Here is a 16,606-nt window from a genome sequence, read left to right on the forward strand (position 1 = left end):
GTCAGTATGTGTCACATCACATCATGTGGGGTCAAGCCAGAGAAACTCACTGTGGCTCAGAGATGCCTGGGAGTGCCCATCATCAAAGGCTAGTGGTGACTAAGGAGCTGTGAAGAAGAAACAATGTTCATCCTCAAACTGTCAAGTCCCAGCACAGTGGTCTCCCTGACAGACTATGCCAAGCACACAGTTCCAGGAATGGACAAACATAAGACCATTGAAGAGTGTCCTTCAGACTATAGGGAGTACTCTAAGATAGGTCTGCACATACACATTTCTTCACCCAAGGGACACCCTGCAAGGCTGCAGGTCCAGCTAATAGAGAGTCCTTGGTAACGCTTTATAAACTCAAGTTCTACAACAGGTAGGTAATCTAGTTACACATATCAGGAACAAGCTGCCTCCCCATTTCTTGTAACACAAACAAATACAAAGGGAAATTAGAAATCCTGTGCAGTGCACAGGGTTGAGAATCTTTTCACAGCAGTGTGTAAATTCTTGCTCCCTCCCCGGACACCACTGCCAGTTACCCGTTAATCCCGGGTTTCCTGAACTGAAAGTCCAGCCTCTACAGGGGTTAATACACAGCCTAACTTAGTCTTTACCATGTACTTATACCTCTGTGACCACAGGCTTTTAAAGACATGAAAGATTTTCATTCTATCCTCATATCCCACATCCGAACCTGCACACTGAAAGCCAATTAGTCACACTTTGTATTTAAAGTTTTTCTATGTATCATGTTGTTATGTGCAGTTTTTCAATAGCTGTGGGTTTAGCAGGGTATGATTCAGGAGGAGAATCCTTTGACTGAAGGAAGCCTCCATGTCGTCTGAGAGGTAACTACCTGCCAATGACAAATGCAAGATTTTGATGATGCAAAACGATTGCAGCCTCCTAAAGCAATGTTTCTAATGATAGCGTCTTCAATCTTGAACATTTGAAGATCCTAACTTGTAGCTCCCACTTTGATGAACAGAACAGTGTGTGGATCTAAGCAATGATGATGAAAAGGCGTAAGAATGATACAATGGATGTTCAGGGCTTGGGGGAAAGATAGGAAGGGGGACAATAGTTAAAAGACCACAAATACGGTGCAGTGTATACTGCTCAGGTGATGGGTGCACCATCATCTCAAATCACAACTAAGGTACTTCTGTAACCAAATATCTATCCCAGTGACTTATAGAAAAGTAAAAACAAAATACGTATCTTTTAATTCTTCCCCAAATGGTTATCTGGGTTGCCTGATTTATTGGAGTATTGAAACCCCAGCTTTTGGTGCTCTGCTTCATTCTTGAACATGAGTTCTCTGCAGTACTCCAACAGTATACACAAGCACGAGTGACGGAAAATAGTTAAAAATACCTATGATGCATATGAAGTCTTACTTTATAAAACTGTGTCGAGACTCATATCATGAACTTTTGTTAGAACTACTGCAGGAACTACCAGGAAAACCAAAATAATTCAGACCCATTGAAAGAAGTGGTTTGTCACTGGAAACTCCGTGAGGCAGCTGAAAAACTGAGTGCTAAAGTGTGAGAGGAGGGAAAGTCCATCTTCAAACACACCACCTCACTGAGGAACCAGAAAATCCAGATCACGGGAGAAAGATTTAACCTGGAGATTACTTGGAGATTTAACCTTACTCAGCGAGCTTGGCGCACAAGCACATATGTCCACTTGTCATATAACCTGTTTAAGTTCATACTTGGCTCTAGGTCACCATTGTCTGTAAAAGGTGTAACTATCATGCTGATGCTGTCCACGAGCTCTTGGGGGCTTGGCTCAACATGGCTTGACATAGCGGGAGCACTGGCACGCCAAGAAACAGAAACAACCCAGTACATCTTGCAGACGGACAGGACGGAGCACGGACAGAGCTTGGCTTGCTCAAGCCCACAGAGAGTAAGAATTAAGCTGCTGACCTTAAAGGCAAGAGAGAGCCGACCATGCCACTGCAGGCATGGGGACAGCATGAGCCTCAGAGCCAGAGCAGACAGTGAGATAAAGGTGGACAGCGTAAGAAAAGCTGCTCATGAGAGAGCTGGTTTAAGCTGTGTAAAAGAGCTACTGTGAGACAGCTGTTGATGAGAGCTGCCACTGAATAAAGTCATCTTTCATCTGCCTACAGCCCCCTGAATATTCTTTCTGCTCATCCACACACTCCCTCCGGACCTCAGTATGACCTTTGGTGAAGTCATGAAACTGACACCCAGGTCATAATCCACTGTTTTGTCTCTTTATGCAGGTGCCAGAGACGTTGCTTCTCCCTGGCACCTGCATTCATTGAACACTTTAGAGTGAAACAGGTGTGGATCATCAGAAAATGGCCTCTCCCTGGCACCTCCTGCCAATTTATCACATTCAGAGTGGTAATGTGATCATTGCCAAAGCATCACCTGACATTTCTACTGGGTGGGAGGGCCCTCTCAAGCTCTGCTCATGCCTGTCTCATTACTTGTAACAAAACAGACACAGAGGCTGGGGCTTCTGTGCCTGGGAAGGGAAGGAGGGATGGGAACTGAAAGCCCTGCTTCTCAATGGGGAGGCTTAGAGACTTTGGCAAGATCTCAGCCCTGCAACACTGGAGGCCTGGATATAAATTTGGTGCTGTTGGTAGGGCATAGTGGGAGAGACTGGAGGTGCCGGCTGCATGGGAAGTGGGTGAGGTTCATCACTGCCAGCTTTCCCCCATTTTCTTGGTAACTTGTATGACCCAGCAGAGGCAGCATAATCCCCCTGTGAACACAACTATCAGCCTGAGAACCACACTCTATCCTCCACAGAAGCCACAGCAAGTCCTGCCCAAGGAGACTGAGCTCAGACATGCCTAACCCTGCACTCCTTTAATGATCTTTCTCTACCTGCCCTGGTAGCTTAAGACAAATGCTCTTGGGAGATCTATGGCCCTGCCCATCACCTGAGAAACCCAAATACCCCTATCCAGGCAGCCATAGGTCAAGCTTGTGTTCCCCCTACACTTCCACAGCTAATGCTCTCTTGGAAGTGCCACTTCCTGGTTGGAGGACAACCAACTCAAGCCATTACAGCAACTCAGAACAATCCTACTCCAAGAAAGGACAAAACTGCTCATTTCACCGCCTGTAATATCCTGGCTAACCCGAGGTTCTGAGTCTGTCCACATGACAACTTCACTGTTAGCATAACCAGCATTTGAGAAAAACAGCACACTAAACAAAACTGCCACAAAGAACTTCGAGAGTCCACCTCACTCGCCTGCTGCCTCCACTGGAGCAGGTTCTGGTATCCATGGCTGAGAGACCTGAAGACAGATCACATCACAGGGCTCTTTGCAGACACTCTTCAGTACCAGTCCAGAGCCTGGTAGCTCGGCTGGGTGACTAGACCCAGAAGAGCAGTAACAATCACTGCACTTCAGCTCTGGAAGCCCCACTCCAGGGGAAAGGGGAGAACACCACATCAAAGGAGCACCCCATCGGACAAAATAATCTGAGCAGCAGCCTTGAGCCCCAGGATCTTCCCTCTAACACAGTCTATCCAAATGAGAAGGAAGCAGAAAAGCAGTTCTGGTAATATGACAAAGTACATTTCTTTAACACCTCCAAAAGATCTTACTAGCTCATTAGTAGTCGATCCAAACCAAGAAAAAATCTGATTTGTCAGAAAAAATTCAGGAGGTAGATTAAGCCACTCAAGAAGGCACTGGAGAAAGGTAAGAAATTAGAATTTTAAAAATACAGAATATGGAGAAACAGAAAAATCTCTGGAGAAACAGAGTAACCAAAACTTCTGGAAATAAAAAACACTTAAATGCAAATGACACGAGAAAGTTTTACAATAGAATTGAACAAGTACAAGAAATAACTTCAGAGATTGAAGTCAAGGCTGTTGAACTAACCCAATATGACAAATAACAAAAAAAAGCCTGCAGGAAGTTTGAGATTATGTTAAACAACCAACCTAAGAATAATTGGTGTTCCTGAAGAAATCTAAGTTTGGAAAATTTAGGAGGAAGCAATCGAGGAAAACTCCACTGGCCTTGCTAGAGATCTAGACGTCCAAAGGCCAGCAGCTCAAAGAATACCCAGGAAATTCATCATGAAAACAGCCAAAACAGAACCTTTTTAAAGCACACACCTTACAGAGTCCATAAAATGGTAACACAGTGGGGGAAAAAAGGCATTAAGGTAACAAATACCATGATGAATCATCTAGTTCCTGAAGTCTCAAAACACTGAATGGAAATTAAATCATTCACTTAAGACATACAGAATGGCAGAATAGATAAGAATTCACCAACCCAGTATCCTGACTTCAAGAAACTCATCTAACACTTAAGGACTCACATAAAGGGATGAAAAAGATACTCCATGTAAACAGACAGTACTATTGAGCATGAACATATAGACCATAAACATCTACAATTCGAACCTGTTTCTTCAGATACAGATGGTCCCCGTCATGTCAGAGTTTCAGTTCCACTACTGTCTTATTGCTAACTACAGTGCCATAAGTCACTTTACCACAAAACATTGTGGCTGTAGGTGCCATACAATATTCATCGTCATCATGCAACAGTTACCAGGAATGAAGAACCAAGGTTTTGGTGAGTTTTCACACACACATTCAGGTCACTTAAAAAAACGTCTAAATGCTAAAAGAAAACGTTATGTTGGTGCTGATAAGTACTATGGACTCAGACCTTGGATAGTTACACCTGTTCTGAACACATGCAAATTTTTCCTTGTCACTATTTCCTAAATGCTACATTGTAGCATCTACATACATAGCATTTACATTTAGTAGGTATCATAGTCTAGAGATGAATTTAAATATACAACAGGATATGTATAGGTTATTCACAAATACTATGATACTTTACATAAGGGATTAGAGCATTCACTGATTTGAGATCAGTTTGGAGTACCCCATGGAAACCAATGTTGACTCTATTCTCTTCTTCCAGCTGTAGCATCAACCCTCCAAGACATCAAACAGTCACCCAGGAGAACTATCACTGAAATGCAAGCTTGTATTTATGGCTTATCTCTATAGCCTGCTCCCTAGGTCAGCTACCACTGTAGACTCTCCTGGATCGGGCAGCATGGGGAAGATCAGCAACAAAGCAGCTGAAGGAGAAATGCGCTGTAGAACACACAATCTTCCTGCACATCCCTGTTAGGCCTGTCAGTATTGAAGGTCATAGTGTAGAGTACTAACTTTGTATTGACTTTTAGTAGGGATGAGAGAACCCTCCTTTCTTCAGTGTAGGATTGTTGGCTTATTTGGAAGATGACAGACTTTGCACAAACACTGCCTCCTGCAACGAGAATTTACTCACTCCTAGTGAATTCCACAACCTTTTCTTACCAAAAAAGAATCCTGTAAACACACATCTTCTCATGGCCACCAACCCGCATCGACAGTTGTGACATTCTCCAAACACTGATGGAAATTCCTAACAAGGACAAGGGTCATGATGGCAGTGTTTTCCAAATCACAGTTATCACTAAAGGAGCTGTCGAGCTTGAGAGGGGATTCCCCTTTGAGATACAGGTTGCTATGTAGAAACAAAACAACTACCAAAGATTCTGAACATCTCCAGAAATAAAGTAAAGAGGACCAATATCTAGAAAGCATAACCAACAGCTGTTTTTCAATTCCATAAAATCTGTTGCTCAGGACTTTGGGCAGGAGGTCAGTAAATCCCAGGTGAGCACTGGGTATCAAGGAGAAGCACAGCATCACCCATAGTAAGCACAGGATCCCAGCTTTCTGATCAATCCTATTTTTATTGGTGCCAAATACATGGGTAAGAAAAACCTACAGGAGAAGTTCAACATTAATGTCAACATTTAAACTTCTCTGGAGAAAATTTGAGGATCAGTGTCTGAGACATCATGGCTGTAACAGCAAATAGAGTTAAGTACATGGAGTCTTAACATGACCTAACCTCTAGTACATCCCCTTGAATGAATGAGATTTGCACATTTCCTCTGCAATTTAACTCATGACATGTGAGACATTGGCATTCAAAGGAACACTAGATCTTTAAAGACACAATCTCACTTTGTGTTAGAGAATGAAACTGGAATGAACTTCTGTTAAAGAATGACTTAACTGTTTTTATTTTCAGATTTTTCTTATCCTGTGGGAGGGAGAGATGGTAAGGGTGAACAAAATACAGGGGTGTGTAAAGAATCTCTTCCAGCTCTGGGGGGAAAAAAAATCTTTCCAGCAGAGGGAAAAAGCCCTCATCCCAGGAAAATGGAGTAGGGAAAATCCAGCCCACCTTAAAGCTAGACCCAGGCATTGGCTTCTTGAATGACTGGGCTACCCCAAGCTGTATTTTCATCCTCTAGGCCCACTTGCTTTTATGCAGTCATATTTTGGCTGAGCCAAGAAATTCTTGCCTTGGGGTAGGGTAAAACGTGGCTAATAAGGATGATGGTCAATGACCAGAGTATCACCCCAGAAGGATATTCTGAGTTTCATTATTGTTGGCTCAAAGGTCCCCAGCAGGATTGAGCCTCCATCACCACCACAAAGGAGGAACTCAATTCTGCCTGCTGTAATGGCTGCTCTTCTCGCTGTCCTCAGTTCCATATCCCTCCTCTGTACTTCCTCAGCCCATTTCCAACAAGGTACTGAATATGCCACAAATTTATGAACTCTTAAGATTTCCATATTCTAGTCCTAGAAGCTGGGAACATGTTTTGGGGCATGACAAGGGGAAATCAGGGGACAGATGGAATTAACTTTGCCAGTATCAGCTAAGATGCAGAGCTATTTCTGAAATTATACAGGATGTCCTTGGTCATCTAAAGTTGATTCAACTGAAAAAAGATGGAGGTAGCAGAATGAGAATTGGATTTCAAGACAAAGAGCAGCTGTCCAAGCTTCTGAAGCCAAAAACGGAGCCAAAAGCCAAGATCATGGGATGTTGAAAAGTGGGGATGGGTCAAGGAAACAGACTGTCCACTAGAAAACCAGGTAAGATACAACTGTGCCTACACCTTCATTTGTCTAAGGGAAAGCAGTTTCTATCTATGGATCTCCATCACTCTAATTTAAGCAGGTAACTTGGTCATCACCTGCTACAGCAGATACAGAAAGTTGATGCAAGTCTTGTCTAGAATATTTATTTTATAACCTACTTTGAAGGTACCCAGAATGAGTCATGGATATTTCCCTTCTATTTCATATAAGCACTCATAACTCATCTTTCCCTGAGAAAACTCCTGAGGAAAAAATCGAAGGCAATTAAATTGGTGTCATTCTAGCATCCCAGTAGACATGTTGTATACATTATTAAATGCATCCATGTAATTTTGTATTTGAAATGAACATGCATCAATGCCATGGAGGATGCATCTTACATTTTACAAAAAAGTAGATCATGATTATTTAGGTTTTCTATGGAAGAAGCAAATAGATAATTTTTTAAAACCCACCCCCCAAAAATTCTGTGGTTCCAATAACTTCCTCCCTTGTTTCCCCTAGTCAAGAGATGATACCAGTCATTCTAGACAACATACAAAAATGGCAGCATTTCTCAAAGTATCACTCACTCCTGACAACCAAGTGACTAAGACAGCAGGAAGCATTCTCACCATTTCTGCACTAGACAGGCTAGAACTAGATGATGATCACATTTCAGGGTGGACCATGAGGTCCCTGTTCTTCATGAGCTGCAGGTCAGTGTAGCACCAGGAGAAGCAGACCTTTCTGAGGACTGGCAACCAGTAAGTCTTTCTCACAGACCACACTGACACTGTCGACTCTCCCTTTATGAAGTCATAATTTAGCTTTCTAAATAACCTCCTCTCAAAAAAACTATCATCAAGTAAAGGTTTAAAATGGTCCCAGACTTGGAATCAACTATTGGTTTTTGTTCTCCAGGTCACAGAAGACAAACTGGCTGCTGCTTGTGCCTCAAGGAGCCAGGCAGCCCTAGCATTTAGACAACACAAGGATGGGAATAATTTCAAATCATGCCTCTTGAATCAGAGAGGACTGAGCTTTTCCTTCTCAAAAGAGACTGTGCTAATGCAGCCTTGATGAGCACCATCCCCAGGCTGCCAGAGACAACAAGCTTCTCTGGATATCCAAGGAGCCAGGAAAGCAAAGCTCAAGCTGCTAGAACCATGTTCTGCATTTCCTCTATCTCCTCTGGGTTAGTTTCTAAAATATTGCACCTACCATTGACTTGAACTGCCACAGCAGATTTAAATCTGTCACCATGGGAAACTCCCTGCTCACTTCAAGGTAAACACTGATTCAGTTTAAAGCTCTGCTGAACATTCTAGAGAAGACGGTCATAGAAGAGCTCTATGCAAATATAGGGCATATAATTAACATAACACTTCAGTTTCCAGGCATGAGGGACGAGTATCTCTTCCTCTTTAGGGTCTAATAAGTAGCTAGAGGACATGTCCTTAGAACTCCTCAGCCTTAGATGCCCCTGTGAGTAGAGCTCATGCTGCTGGAATAAGGCCAGTTTACCAGCCCTACCGAAATGGACCAAGCAGTTGTTCTTTGTCTAGCTGGAACGCCAAGGTTTTCAGCTCTTTACATGTTCCAGAAGTTTCCCTGATCTGATAGACTTGTGGGCTGAAGGGTGGGTTGGATACGGGCATCTCAGTGCAGGCAGCCTGACACATTATCTCCAGAGAGAACTCAGTGTCCCAATCTCAGCTACTGAGACTTTCCTTGCTCCAGCTGTGGAACTATCCTGCTTGGATGAAGCAGCACAAAGGCAGAAGAATGTTCAGGATGAAACCCAAAGCAGTACCTGTTACTGCAGAGCTGCTCACTGGACACTGGGCACCTCACATGAGGACCCTGTAAGGAAGCTCCATCAGCCTAAGCCCCAGGCCTCACCTTGTTCTTATGAGATTGCAAGCACAAGTTTCTTCTGGTGACTGAATAGACACGGCATTTTACTACCTATTATATTATGGTAACTCCTCACAAGGAAGCATAAGATAGCCAATTCTGTCACTGTCCTAAGTTATCTGGTTTGGACATTTCTCAGCCTAGATACAAATTCAAGTCCAGCAGAGCTAGCATAGTTCAGACACTACAGAAGAGCTTACAGGAGTGTAGGTGTGTGTGCTTACAGGAACGTAGCAATCACGGCCATCAGAACCACAGCTGCACAGGCAAGAACCTGCATAAACTGCCTTATAAAAGTATAGGATTCACAGGACCCACTCAGAGCTGCTGCACACATCCTATGGTGGGGGGACTCCAGTGAGAGACTCTCCATGAGGGGCTTGATTAGGGGTCACCTGGAAAGGAACCCAGGGTCAGGCTAGAGAATCTTCAAACCTCAGCATTCAGGGAGAAGGATGGCTGTAGCATGGAAGGTAAGAAGCACTGTTCTCCTCATGACTGGCATTCCTACTTCCTTTAATTGGAGAAACAATGGCAAGCAAAACAAAACAGGACAAGTGTCAGCATTTTAATTTCTCAATCATATTCTTCCTAAGAGCCCTTCAGAGCAGGATGGAGAATCATCGGGACTTCAGGAATTTGGGCTCAGGGTTACATCCCTACCCTGTACTTGGGAATCAAAACCCGCGTGTCCTCATTCTCAAACAACCACAACCAATGGGAAATCAGGAGATGAAAGGCACTGTCTCCTAAAGGATCTGCCACTTTAGGCATTCCATCTACCTATGTTGAAGACAGCCCCTGAGAGATGACCTCGTGCTAACTTAGGGAAGAGCCAGAGATTTGTCAACCCATGTGAGGGAGTCTGAGGTGGAGATCTGAGGCCAGGCTTACCTGAACACTGCCCATGTAACCACATCCTGTGGCCTTATCTAGAGAGAAATCAGAGCCTAAGCCTAAGCCTCTTCCACAACATCCAGAGGGTGAGAATTTCACTGGGACCATGTCAGATACACAGGGAAGGGAAGAACCCCTGACAAGACATAAGCAGCAAGAGTATCAGGGAGACAACTTAAGGGACATCCTGTCTGTGACTCAAGGGTTTGGCAGAATGCAGATTACACAAAACCCCCAAATACTTGCTGGAAAGTTAAGGCAGAGTAGCCTTGGAATCCCTCTCCTTGTTCCATCTAAAGCCACCCAGCTGTGGTGTCTAAAACAACCTGGACAAAGGGTTACACATTACAGTGAACACAGCAGGACCATCGTTCCAATACACCTCTCTTTGCGTTGATGCAGTCTTGGGTGTTTCTAAAGAGGACACATTACAACCCATGGGGCTTAACACAAAGTGAAGACCCTTCACAAGAGGAGGGATGTCAGTCTTCAGCTATGTAACATGAACAATTATACTGTAGAATGACTAATTTTGTCCCGTTCCTAAAGGAAAACCCAGGAATGTTGGAATCTTTTGAAATGTGTAGGCAGGTGTGGCAGAGGCTGGGAGCTCAGTGACCTTTGTGACCTCCATGTTGTCTGCAAAGTTTTGCAGAATGGCACCATGCTTGCAGTCCTATCCCACGAGAAAACTTTGCTATGACCCTTTTTCAAGGTGAGGGCTCTTACACTTTCTCTAAATTCAACCAAGGCTGCTCAGCCTAGGGCACAAGCGGACATTTAAGCTGTGCAGAGATTGAGCTTCATCAACAAGATAAACCAAGTTGGAGACCCACATGTTTCCAGCTAGGGTCTTCTGAGATGTATTTGATGTGGTTCGGTCCAGCACTTCCAGAGGGACTGAGCCACGCAGCTCAATGCTCTGCCCACCTCTGGTTGTCCTCACCCTGTCTCTCACTCAGCACTTCACCCTCTGCGTTTCTGGGATCACTTCCACAGTATCATCTACCTCAAGCCCATAGCACTTGGGTTGGAATTTATGGAGTCCAGACTAAAGCGCTCTAATTTCCCTTCATATTGGAAAGAAGAGGACTCTTAACTCTTCTCCCACTGGCATGGTCATGATATAAGTGGCCAGTTACGTCACAAATGAATTGAAGCACATCTTTGCATCTCTAATTGAAATTACAATGACATAAGTTTTGTTCATTAAATTCCAAACTTATTTGTGTTCATGCCTGAAAGACAGCTTAGCAAACCTTCTCTAGGAGAAATAAGATGTGTCCAGGATGACTCAGTCATTCTGTAACTTAATCCTCTCACCACCAACACTAGTCAAAGCCTCTTCTCTTCCTTTAAACAGAAAAGTTGCAATTTCTTCTAGACATCCCCAAGAACGTGAAAGACACAACTCCCCAGTTGTTGCAGTAGGCTACCTTTCACTGAAACATTTTCAGATTTGAGGCATAGCCCAGCGTAGAGGCAGACACAGCCTCATTTATGGTGATTTCCAAATTTCCAGGACACTGTCTAAGTCAAATCCATGATTCTGAGAAGCACCAGCTGAACAAGGCCTGAAGTGGAAACAGATTCCCTGAAGGGACATCTGTGAACAAAACCACATATTGCCAACAGACCACATCAGCAGGAGTCAAGCTAGAGAAATTCACCATGGCTCAGCAGAGATGCCAGGCAGTGCCCAGTAACACTGGGTAACCGTAAGCAGAGAGCCACGAAAAAGAGACAGGCCACGTCCCTCTTCGAGCATTTTTTTCCCTAGTGCAATGGTCATCCCTAGAAGTTTAACACCCATAATGACCTGTGCCTCAACCACAGGATTAGAACTATTGAGATACAAAGATGCTAAGGTGAATCTATCAGAACAGAGGTAGAAACCTAAGATAACTCTGTACACACCCATTCCTTCATTCACTCAGGGAATACTTTGCAAGGCTGCAGAGCCAGCTGGTAGAATCAAAGAAAATCCTTGGTTCAATAGATTTAATGAATTCAACAACAGATCCACACCAAGTAGCGTGTACCTGTCCATGCATCAATAGGGAACAAAGTGTATCGCTCAAGTCACAGGTGAGCAAATAAACTACAAGTGTAAGCCTTCCGGAGTACAATACACAGTTTTCATACACAGCATATGAGGCCTGGCTCCTTCCCCCAGTACCAGTGTTAGTAGCTTTAGCCCCCAAGTCTACCAAGTTCCAGGTCAAGGATTTAGAAGACCCAGTTAGGCAGACTTAATCTAGCCAACCTTGACCCATGCTATACTATGCCAACAGTCCAAATAAGCTAAAATTGCAGCTTAGTTTTCTCTTGTGGGTGGGACTTTGAACCAGCAGGACAGAGGGATTAAGACTTTGACATAGAAATGATTTCAAGGTGGATCCCATCTACATTTGCAGAAGTCATTACAAGAGGAACGGCCCTGTCATGAATGGAGCTGTCCTGCCACACCTGTTACAGCACAGGCTGTGCAACTGTGCCCTGGAGCTAGAACAAAAACCTTGATTCTGTATCCAAGACATGAAGCAAGGAGCTTTCCTAACTAGCCACATCCTTTATCAACCCACTCGCAGCAAGAAAGAAAATCAGAGCTGGTCTATAAAGAGGACAGACTGCTCTGACCATAGGCAGCTGCGCTTGGGGCTCAACCTGAGAACATCGGGAGGAGGGAAAGGAGACTTGGAAGGGTCAGTCCTACAGCATGAATGTTTCTGGGCCCTTAACCTCTACCATTGACCACAGCAAAGGGAGCAATGGTGTGGCAGATTGAACACCAGAGACTGAGGTATCAAGATGGAGGAGCCAGTGGGGGAAGACTCCGGTGACCCAGACCCATCAATACTTCCCCCATATAGTCAATGTTATGAGCATGAAGTGGAGTGAGTTTCTCTACCAGAAAAGAAGTGAGAAACCTCACTGGAAGCAAGGTAAATCCTCTGGTTTAACAACGACCCTCATGTGGAAACAAAATCAGGTTCAGTCAGGCAGGGGTCAGAGAACAACCTAGGACATATTCAGAGGCTGAGATAAGAGAAGTGAAAACCCCTGGGGGATTGCAAAATTAGAACCAAACACATTTGTGAGCAGCTTCCATAGGAAGACAGTTCCGGGTATGGTGGATGCAGGTACCTGGGTTAATCCTGCCAGGACTGCAAACAAGAGAAGTGTTCCACACCAGCTTATGCAACCAGACACACTTCAATTCAAAGCCAGAGTCTCTTGGCGGGAATCTCAATTCCACCCCAGCCCCCAACTCAAGGGAGCAAAGAAAGTGGGAATGTTGGGGGGAAAATAAATCCTGACAAAAATATAATCAATGGCTCAATTTGAAATGGAATGACAACTGTTCTTAGAAGCTTAGTGCCATGTGAAAGCACACCTAAACTAAACGTTAGAATCGTTTCAATCTAATTTATTCCTAAGCATGTTCTACAGCAATTAGTAAAAGTTGACCTCTTCTTACAAGAGCAGAAATCTGACCCATAATATGCATTACATCCCCATGTGCATTGCAAATTTCTTCAACCGTTCTAACAGCGTATTTCAAGTGATATCGAATAGAAAATAGATGACATTTGAGCTGTTGCTTTCAACAGTCTCACCTCTTCCCTGTGATAGAAAGCATGAGACTTAAAAGACAAAACATCCTTTGAATATAATATCAGTCATCTCAACTCTTTACTCTCATTCTGAGGTCTCTAACAGAAATAGACATTGCAGGAGACAGTTATAGGACAAGGGTGAAAGACAAAGGGGTGTGTGAGCAGCTCTCCCAGAAGGAGAAAGTCCCCCTATCACAGTAAGGAAGAGTGGGGAGCTTTTTCTGCAGTAGGCACTGAGCTTTTCTGCTGAGACGGAAATGCAGGCACATTCTACTTGAATGACTGAGCTGCCCCAGGCCATGCCCTCATCCTCTCAGCTAGCTTGTTTTCCTGCAAAGGCACCCCAGAAACTCAGGGGAATAGATACCTGGGGTAAAAAGAAAATTGGCAGAATGTTACAGAGGTAGTGGGTTAAACTGGACTGTAGCCTCCAGGAGGGAAGATCTGAGATCCATAGCTCATGTTTCCTCCAGGCGCCCCAGCAGGGTTGAGTCTCAGTTACCTCCATCAGTGACCAGCTCAATCCTAAGCCCTCTTAAATGGCTGCCCTACTTTGTCACCCTTTCACTCTCTGGGCTTCCTTGGATCACTTTCAAATAAGGAGCCAATAAAGTAGGCAGATGAAGGATCCTCTAAATCCTCATCCAAGTCCTGAGGACCTGTGAATGTCTTATGCTACATGGCAGTGGGGGAATGTAGGGGAGATTTGAAACGGAGCTTGCTCATCTTGTTGGAAGGTACAGAGATTCCCTGGATTTCCCAGGGGGAGCAATGTCAGGAAAGTGCTTTCAGTGTGACCGTGAGAGAGGCAGGGAGAATTGGAGGTGAGTCAGGATTCCAGATGTGGTGCTCACTGAGCAGCCAGAGCTGGTCCCACCTCTGAGGCAGAAGACGGTCCCACACTGAAGGTTACACAGGTAAGGAGTCAAGGTAAGGAATGCAGGGGTCTCTACAGGCAGCTAAAGGCATGAAACACATTGTCCAATAGAGCAGCCCAGTTAGAAAGACAACTTTTCTAACACCTTCATTTTTCCCAAGGGACTCCATTTTAAACCCTCTAAACTCTCTACGATACAGTAATTTCTGTTTAAACTCCTAATGCACTGATGACTTATACTACCATAGGAAATATAGCAGCTGTGCAAAATGAAGTGTGGAACTGAAGTGGCATTGGGAAGAAGGTGACCTTAAGGCAAGATGCTCTAAGTTCTTTGTAAAGTCCACCTAAGGGCTTCTGGAGGGCACCTCAGAGGTGCAGCAGCGCCACCGCCAGTGCTGGGAAAGTGCCTGTTGCTTAGCCAGGTTGGGAAGGAGATATCCAAGATATTCGAGATGTCTCCTTCCTGGGGGGAGTTGGGAGAAATCTCCACTCCAAGCTCTTGCGGTAGGCCTGAAGGCTGTCAAAGAGGCCAGTGGACATCCGGGGGCTTAATTGTCTCTATGTGGTGCTGTGCTTCAGTGGTCACATCCCACGTCCACTTTCATATTCCACTTTTGCACCTGGTCCCTCCTTTTCTTAAAAGATAAAATCAGTAATACTAAAGTAAATCTTAATGTTCTTCTTTTTTGCGAAGTATAAAAAAGTGATGACACATAAGGTTCTGTCTTCGCCTCGGCTACTTGAAAGTTCTGGCTCCTATCTTCAAGACATGTGATTTACTTACCCTTTTCACTGACCACCAATGCCTCACCCTATCTACCCTGCCTCCTGCTTTGTACTCAATAAAAGTGAGAGAGCCTCCAGGCACTCGGCGCCACTGCTGGACTCCATGTTTTGGCTGGCAGTGGACCCAAACTCTGTTCTCTCTTTTTTGGTGTCTTGTGTTTTATTTTCACAGTTTCTCATCTCCGCACCTGCAGTGAGGGGCTCACAGGACTCTGTAGGGCTGGTCCCTACAGGAACACAACTCCTCATGGAGAGGACATCTATCAAAAATCACACATATGACCAATATGCTATGCCATGTCATGGGGAACCCAGCTACAGAAAATCACTGTGGCTCCACAGACGCCAAGCAGTGCCTAAAGACCCTTTTACAGAATTGGCTCTATTCTGTTTCATGTGAAGTGACAGCAATATGATAGGTGGTAAAATACACCCTTGCAGTAATTGGTAACAACACAAATTGGGATCTCATAAGGGCTAGTTGGGGCCTATCTTTTCTTAATAGATAAAATCTAACAGTTCTCACAGGCAGATCCTGCACCAGAAGCTGCCAGGGAGACACAGGAAAGGTTGCTCTAACCGTTCTGTCCCAGGGCAGTGGTCACCCCAGAAGATATCTGGCCCTTGATGAACGGTGCTGGAAACAAATGGGCAAGATGAAATGCAAGGGTACTGTGTCCTTTAAAATAGGGGTAGCACCCCGAGATAAGTGTGTTCACAGCCACAGGTTCACCCAAAGAACAGCCTGTAAAGCTAAACGCCAATCTCAGAAAAAGGGTTCTATGTAACACCCAATTTTGTAAACTAAAAGCAAAATGCACAGAAGGTAGAACGTATCTGGTCACACCTGGATCAGATACAAGCTGTCTTTCTTGGGACATGCACAAGTATCAAGAAAAAAAGAACTGAAAACTCACGAATACAGTGGATTTAGTTTCCACACAGCAATATACAACGCCTCACTCTGACACCATTGTCAGTTTCCCGATCTGTGAAATTACTGAGCTAAAAGGCAAGATTCTAAACGACATATTCCCACCTCCTCATACCTCTCTGGGTCATCTCAGGCTTCTGAAGACATGAAGCTTTTTATCCTGTGATCCTAGATCCCAACATGGATACTGTCACACCTTCCATTTACACTATGGGGAGGGTCCCATCCAGATGGACCAGGAGGTTCCCTGCTCTTCATGAACTGCAGGTCAGCATAGCACCAGGAGAGACTGATCATTTCTCTTGCTGAGGACAGACCATCAGCAAGTCTTTGTCACTAATGGCTCTGAATATTCTCCACCCTCCCTTATGGTAGCCTCTGCCCCAACTGTCAGAACCACCTTCCCACCAAACTACCACTTTACAAATCTTAAAGAGTCATACACCTGGAAAGCAAGACCAGCAGCTGCTTCCACATTCAGAAGAGAACACGGCTCACATTTGTGTCCCCAAGAGCCTGGCAGGCCCAGCACTCCCCACCATGGGAATGGGAATAATGTCAGAATCCGGTCCCTTCAATGAGAGACCACTGAGCCCTTCTTAC

The 16,606-nt window shown here is 44.5% G+C and overlaps 1 long non-coding RNA gene across 1 annotated transcript in view; it reads right to left on the reverse strand.

Annotated features, from left to right (window-relative positions):
* LOC144581841 (uncharacterized) overlaps positions 1 to 16,606 on the reverse strand; it is a 211,062-nt gene that overhangs the window by 146,925 nt on the left and 47,531 nt on the right. The window lies entirely within an intron of this gene.

This window comes from Callithrix jacchus, chromosome 3 (assembly GCF_049354715.1).
Source record: "Callithrix jacchus isolate 240 chromosome 3, calJac240_pri, whole genome shotgun sequence".
Classification (NCBI taxonomy): domain Eukaryota; kingdom Metazoa; phylum Chordata; class Mammalia; order Primates; family Cebidae; genus Callithrix; species Callithrix jacchus.